Source organism: Bubalus kerabau, chromosome 10 (assembly GCF_029407905.1).
Source record: "Bubalus kerabau isolate K-KA32 ecotype Philippines breed swamp buffalo chromosome 10, PCC_UOA_SB_1v2, whole genome shotgun sequence".
NCBI classification, from domain to species: domain Eukaryota; kingdom Metazoa; phylum Chordata; class Mammalia; order Artiodactyla; family Bovidae; genus Bubalus; species Bubalus kerabau.
In genome coordinates this window covers 17,093,234-17,101,033 of record NC_073633.1, presented here as the reverse complement: position 1 = coordinate 17,101,033, position 7,800 = coordinate 17,093,234, and positions in this window count along the sequence as shown.

The following is a 7,800-nucleotide window of genomic DNA, read 5'->3' as shown; positions in this document are numbered from 1 at the left end:
GAGGGGATTACTTGGAGGCACCTGAAATGTATATGTATCTTTAGTTCCTGTTACCCTCAATTATCTGCTCTTTTGCCGAAGATAATTAATACATAGACACAAACTGTGTTAACATCAATCCTAAAGCACCTGTACATGTATGTCAGGTCAAACAAATTATAACAGCCAAGCTTACAGAGTTTAATATATAGTCTAATGCTGACTTCAATTTTTTTTTTAATAAAACTTTAAGAAATACAAATTAACTCTCCCTCTTCTGCCCCTGGTAGTAGTAGAAGAAAAAAGTTTCCAGAGCACAGCAGCCTCTTTCAGTCAAACAATGATTTCTAAGCCAGCTTTACCAAAGCTTGCCAATTCAAAGTTCAAGAACATTGCAAGCCGATCCCAGCCTTGTTGTATCTCCTTAGCTATACAATTCCTGAGTCATTTCATATGAAATAAAACTCTGAGATGATGCCTTTCAGCAAGCAGTCATAGACTGGTAAGAATTAAATATCCCTACAAATGGTTATTTGGCCTCCCGAATTTATTTTGGTTGGCATTCCTTGACTCAGAAAAGTACATGCTTTCAAGCATTTCTTCATAAATCTTGAGCTTGATGTAGTATGGAACCTAAAAATGTAGAAGAGATTAGACTCCCACTTTTAGGAAGTAGAAATCCACTTCCTAAAAGTGGATATGGGAAGTTTAAGTTGTTAAAGTGCATTATGCTTTTTGATGGAACTAAATGAAATGATTAAAGAATGGACTGTTGTTAACAAATTGCTGTGACATGATGTAAAAACTTAAGTATATGAACTACTTCCACCTTCCAAGCACCACCTACTGAGATGGCCAAAAATGTATTACAAGAGTTTAATGCCCCCGATTCCAGTATTTGGTGTATCTATATGTTCCACTTTAATGAACATAAACTAGAGCTCAGATGGGTCAAAAAGCCACCACTCCCAAACCCTAAGGAGGACCTCGTCACAAGAATTGAACACCCAAAGGGCAAACTGAGAAAACCAACAGCCACCCCGATACCACTCCATTCCCTGATTAAAGTCCAGGCCATAAAAAATACTTCCAAGCAGGTATATAGAAGAGGAACCAAGTGACTGTAAATGACTGCAAAGCTGGAACAGCTGCTACAGGAAATGTGGGAGTTCTGCAGCCCTTGACACACACTGGAAGTCTGCCATGGAACCCATTAGTTTGGGCAATAACCAGCAAAAGCAAGAAAATAAATGAGTAAATCCTCCCTCCCCCACTTCACTCAAGGTGTAAACAAATTTTATTGTTAGGGGAAATATAACACTTACATGAATGCTGCATGTGTGCATGAGAGCAAGTGATCAGCAATAGCAGATTTACTTTCCGAAAAGCCTTATTAAAATATAAATACTAGAAAATTACTTAGTAGGCCCAAGGAAATGTTTCTCATACATATGTAGAAATATAGATAAGAGACTTACCTCGGTATTTCAGGGCAACAAGTGCTCAAGTATCTTGTCAAGTAAGGATCTACAAGCATGGTGAAGTCAGATCAACAAGGAGGAACTTTGTCTCAATTCCAGTTTTACCTTCTTCCCTCACCCTGAGTGTACAGTAACTGCTGCCTGGCAAACAGCAAACAAGCAGCAACACTCAAGTTTCAAGTTTCACCTCTTTTTTGCTGAGTATCTTCTGGGCAAAATTCAGCAAGAGGTGACATGGTGAATTGCAAAAGCACTGGGTCAAGATTAGTGTAACTTGCCCTCTCTGGGTTCCTTTTTTCCCCATGTATTAAAAAAAACAAAAGGGAGAAGCAGAGAAAGGTAAGGGAGCTCTAACAACCCTAGCTCTAGCATTCTATGATTTTCAAAGAAATGTAATACAACTCAAATCAGGCAATACAACAGAGAAGGAAAAGGCACAGGGTGTGATTAATCTATTGTGACAATAGCAGCCTTCACATAGCTAAGAGTCACGGATAAAAGACACTTCAGTCTGAGAGCAACTCCTAGGAACTTCTGTCTAGCGCTGTCACAAATAGGTTCGTGGTCAACCTAAACACGTGCACTGTACATGAGATTGGCAACTTGGAAAAATCTGCTCAATTACTTTACAGAAATTAAGTTTTGACTCAGTGATGTGCATACAATTCAAATGAATAAGAAAAACACAATTATTGTACAATAGCATAATGCAACTATGAAATGGCAATACTTTTTTAAACAATCCAGATTTGTAATAGATTTGCTCACTGTAAAAAGGGATCATACCTTGTACAAAATAAAGTGGATTTCTCAAACTAATTTAACGAGAATGCCTACTGTTGTGCTGCACACTGAAAACGTGTCTATAACCTACACCTTAAAGGTACAACTAACCTACATTTTGTGTGGTCACTCTAGAGAGCCAGAAAAGTGAAAATCATCCTGGTGAGGGTTTGAAAATAAAAGTGAAAACGGTCCTATCAAAGTTATAAGAAGAGAGTCTCTCCCTTTAAAGTAATGAATGGGAACAACACATTCATGCCCAAACCCTGTTGAAAAACTGCACACACATGAGTATACTCAAATAGAGAATTTCTCTGCTTTCACAAATATCTGGACTCAAAGACAAGTATTACAACTTGTGCTCAGCTCCAGAGGCACAAAGGTACTTCTATGGAAAGGAATAAAGAGAAGTGTAATGGCCACCTAATTTGTATAAGTGTAATGAATAGCTGTCTGCCAATAGAAGTTATCACCCACTATAGTATGCTGGGTGCATCTGTTTTAGGATCTTTTAAAACATATGCTTGTGACCTAACTGGTAAAGAAGCAGCAGAAGTAATTTTGTAATAAAATACAGATACTAAAAATAGCTTATTGAATGCATTCAATGGTGTATGTTTAAAATTTCTCCCTTATATTTTCATTTCAAAGTTTTATATGTACTCCTCGTACTTAAGTCAAACTAAAGCCTTTCAACTTGTCAGTTCACAAGGCTTAATGTGGTAGTCATATCAACTTAATAAAATGCTATCCAATCCCAAAGAAAGGCAATGCCAAAGAATGCTCAAACTACCACACAACTGCACTCATCTCACACGCTAGTCAAGTAATGCTCAAAGTTAACCAAGCCAGGCTTCAGCAATATGTGAACTGTGAACTTCCAGATGTTCAAGCTTTAGAAAAGGCAGAGCAACCAGAGTTCAAACTGCCAACATCCGCTGGATCATCGAAAAAGCAAGAGAGTTCCAGAAAAACATCTATTTCTGCTTTATTGACTATGCCAAAGCCTTTGACTGTGTGGATCACAATAAACCGTGGAAAATTCTGAAAGAGATAGGAATACCAGACCACCTGACCTGCCTCTTGAGAAATTTGTATGCAGGTCAGGAAGCAACAGTTAGAACTGGACATGGAACAACAGACTGGTTCCAAATAGGAAAAGGAGTACGTCAAGGCTGTACATTGTCACCCTGCTTATTTAACTTTTATGCAGAGTACATCATGAGAAACGCTGGGCTGGAGGAAGCACAAGCTGGAATCAAGATTGCTGGGAGAAATATCAATAACCTCAGATATGCAGGTGACACCACCCTTATGGCAGAAAGTGAAGAGGAACTAAAAAGCCTCTTGATGACAGTGAAACTGGAGAGTGAAAAAGTTGGCTTAAAGCTCAACATTCAGAAAACGAAGATCATGGCATCTGGTCCCATCACTTCATGGGAAATAGATGGGTAAACAGTGGAAACAGTGTCAGACTTCATCTTTTTGGGCTCCAAAATCACTGCAGATGGTGACTGCAGCCATGAAATTAAAAGACGCTTACTCTTTGGAAGAAAAGTTATGACCAACCTAGACAGCATATTAAAAAGCAGAGATATTACTTTGCCAACAAAGGTCCATCTAGTCAAGGCTATGGTTTTTCCAGTAGTCATGTATGGATGTGAGAGTTGGACTGTGAAGAAAGCTGAGCACAGGAGAATTGATGCTTTTGAACTGTGGTGTTGGAGAAGACTCTTGAGAGTCCCCTGGACTGCAAGGGGATCCAACCAGTCCATCCTAAAGGAGATCAGTCCTGGGTGTTCATTAGAAGGAATGATGCTGAAGCTGAAACTCCAATACTTTGGCCACCTCATGTGAAGAGTTGACTCAATGGAAAAGACCATGATGCTGGGAGGGATTGGGGGCAGGAGGAGAAGGGGACAACAGAGGATGAGATGGCTGGATGTATTTTTGCAATTTAGAGATTAAGACTCATTCAGAAAAGATATAACAGACAATCCTCAAAACAGGGAGGCTGGGGCTTTGACATCTAAGTGAAAGATAATACATAATCAAGAGTTGTAAGGCTAAAAAAGGTATTTACTAAGAATAATAGTGTTTTAAGTCTATGACTTTAAGACTCAGAATACCACCAAATACCATAAATGATAACAATAAATGATAAAGGCAGCAGGTTGTGTACTCAATCACTACAAGCTGGGAATTCAATACAGAAGATTCTAGAATGATGCTACTAGCCATTCATGAAGCCAGAGGAGAGACAGAAGAGGCCCAATTCATCTGTATATGGCAACAGAAGATGGAAAATCTCAGAAGGGGTGGATGATAGATACATAAAGGATTCATCATACTATTATTTATACTTGCATGTAATAATTATTAGGGCTTCCCAGGTGGCTCAGTGGTATAGAATCCTCCTGCCAATACAGGGGATGCGGGTACAATCCCTGGATTGGGAAGATCCCCTGGTGAAGGAAATGGCAACCCACTTCAGTGTTCTTGCCTGGGAAATCCCTTGGACAGAGGAGCCTGGTGGGCTACCGTCCATGGGATCACAAAGAATCAGACTGAGCACAATGTAACAATTACTATATATTATTTATGTAGTAATTTTATATAAAATTTTTTAAAGATGCTTAATCTAAATGGTCGGAGAAGGCAATGGCACCCCACTCCAGTACTCTTGCCTGGAAAATCCCATGGATGGAGGAGCCTGATAGGCTGTAGTCCATGGGGTCACTAAGAGTCGGACATGACTGAGCGACTTCCCTTTCACTTTTCACTTTCATGCATTGGAGAAGGAAATGGCAACCCACTCCAGTGTTCTTGCCTGGAGAATCCCAGGGACGGGGGAGCCTGGTGGGCTTCCGTCTGTGGGGTCGCTCCGAGTCGGACGTGACTGAAGCAACTTAGCAGCAAAAATCTAAATGGTAATTCTCAGACTACAGCTCCCAAGCTAAACTAGAATGAACCCTAGGATTTGGCCCTTCACTCTTTCCCATGCTCCCTCTTTATTGTTTCAACACAGGGTTGTAGGAGAGATAAACATTAGGAGTATCAGTATGAACAAAGCACCTTCCCTACTTTTGTGGATCTTACAATATAGCAGGGATAAATAGAGGGCCCTGGTGATTCAGTGGGGTGGTGACTATGTATTTCCTTCTTTCTAGCTTTCTGTAAAGCTAGAAAGACTCTGAGCAGTGGTCCAGTCCAAACCCACAGGAGAAAACTCTAGTCTATAGCAAAAGCTGTCAGATTACCTCTTCATTCCAGTTTCTGCCTCCAAGGGCGCTGTTTAGCCTAGTAGATAGCCCTGCAGAGCCTTGGGAATGAGTGCTGAAAGCAGTAATCTTGCTCATTTGGATGGGAATAACATGGTCTGAGATTTTGTGGTCTGAGGCAAAGTTAAGTTACATTGACTCAAACACAGGAATGGAATCCTGTTGGGTATTTTCACCACCATCACTGGTACTAATAACAGAGCAGTTAACAGCCAATACACATGACATCTGTGCCAGGACCTATCAATTCTATGCTTAATTATGTTAAATAATTCAATTCCAATGTGCAGACTAATAATTAGATTACTTTACTAATAGCCAAATAATGCCATTTATATCATGTGTGTGAACACACAAACCTATACACTTGGATTTAATCATTGGTTCTACTGGAATCAGTCCAGGAACTCATCTACCTTACTAGATTCTTCTTAGAGATAATAATAATTAAAAAAATTAAACACAAAAGTTCTTAAAGGTTCTCTCTCCCAAACACAAATATATTTCAAAGTATATATTAAAAGCCAGTGGAATTTTAACAGTAAAAGCCCAAAAAACAAGCCATTCTCAGTTCACAGTTGACAAAGCAGCCCCTCAAGTGTTTCTCCCCCCATAGTACATATGGTACTTTGATGCATATTGTTGAAACAGTCATTCTGCAAATGTTCTGAAAGCTTTCGTCTTATTTAATGGCATTAACATGGAAATAAAGATAGGATTTTAATCAAGTTATTTTAAGACCAAAAACATGTTGCAAAGTGTACACCTGACTTTAACTTAGCTATTAAATTTTAGTTAGAATGTATAATAATTTGGCTCTAGTACCTGAGAAACAGGTACATTCATAGGATTACTGAATTAAAGCTAGGATACACCCCCAAAAGGATCTAATCCAGTCCCCTGGAGAAAGTGAGGTTCAGAGACACAATGACTAGAAGACCTGTGGCTAATATCCAAGCTTTGTCACCCCCTCTATTATACCATGTTCAACCTTTTACCTCAGATTTATCATACTTTCTAATTTTATGCCTAGTATCAACTTCCTGTCAAATATTCTTTCTCTATCCAATTCGGTTTTTAGGAAAATGGATACTTCAATAAAAATTCTCTCTCAGTCTAACCCTGATGGTCTCCTTTACTTAAATGGTAGTCAAGGCTGTGGTTTTTCCAGTAGTCATGTATGGATGTGAGAGTTGGATTATAAAGAAAGCTGAGTGCCGAAGAATTGATGCTTTTGAACTGTGGTGTTGGGGAAGACTCTTGAGAGTCCCTTGGACTGCAAGGAGATCCAACCAGTCCATCCTAAAGGAGATCAGTCCTGGGTGTTCACTGGAAGGACTGATGCTGAGGCTGAAACTCCAATACTTTGGCCACCTCATGCGAAGAGCTGACTCATTTGAAAAGACCCTGATGCTGGGAAAGATTGAGGGCAGGAGGGGAAGGGGACGACAGAGGATGAGATGGTTAGGTGGCATCACCGACTCAATGGACACAGGTTTGGGTGGACTCCAGGAGTTGGTGATGGACAGGGAGGGCCTGGTGGGCTGTGGCTCATAGGTTCACAAAGAGTTGGACACGACTGTGCGACTGAACTGAATGACATTAGCATTTTGTATTAGTTCATTGTTACCATCAGCCTCCTACAATTTAAGACATTAAAATGACAACTCCAGTTAATTTGGCATATTGAACAGATGAGAGGAAAAGCTGACCTGCCAAATCCCAGGAAGGAAGGCAGCTCCCGCACTGACCCAACCAGGAGAAAAGAAAGCAGCTTTGGGGCACTAGTTGGACTATGCTAACCCACTAAATGTAATGGTGAAAAGAGGGTCCTTTCATAGGTTTTGTTCATCTTTTTTTTTTTTTTCACACAGGGAATAGATATCCTTATGCACAGTCCTCATGCAAAATTCATGTTTTGAATTTTTTTCTCAGGCTTATGATGTTTGTGAGACATCAAATATCCAGCCTTCAATTTTTTCCTTAAAAAAAAAAGCAAAACCTCCAGAAATTAAAATTTAACAGGTTGAAATTAAGTTCTAAATTATCCACCTAACCTTTGAATTATTCTGCTTCCGATGTTGGCCAAAACTATCTGAATAGTAGAGCTTTTCTTTTTCTAGATAGAAGAGATGATCACAATAGCTCAAACCACTGAGAGTATTTGCATTCTGTTAAGTACAAATCACTGACAAATATTAGGATGTCTATTTCCCCAATGACAAAATAAACATGACTAGCTTTAATGGGCAATCCCAACTCTTTAAGATTCTTGT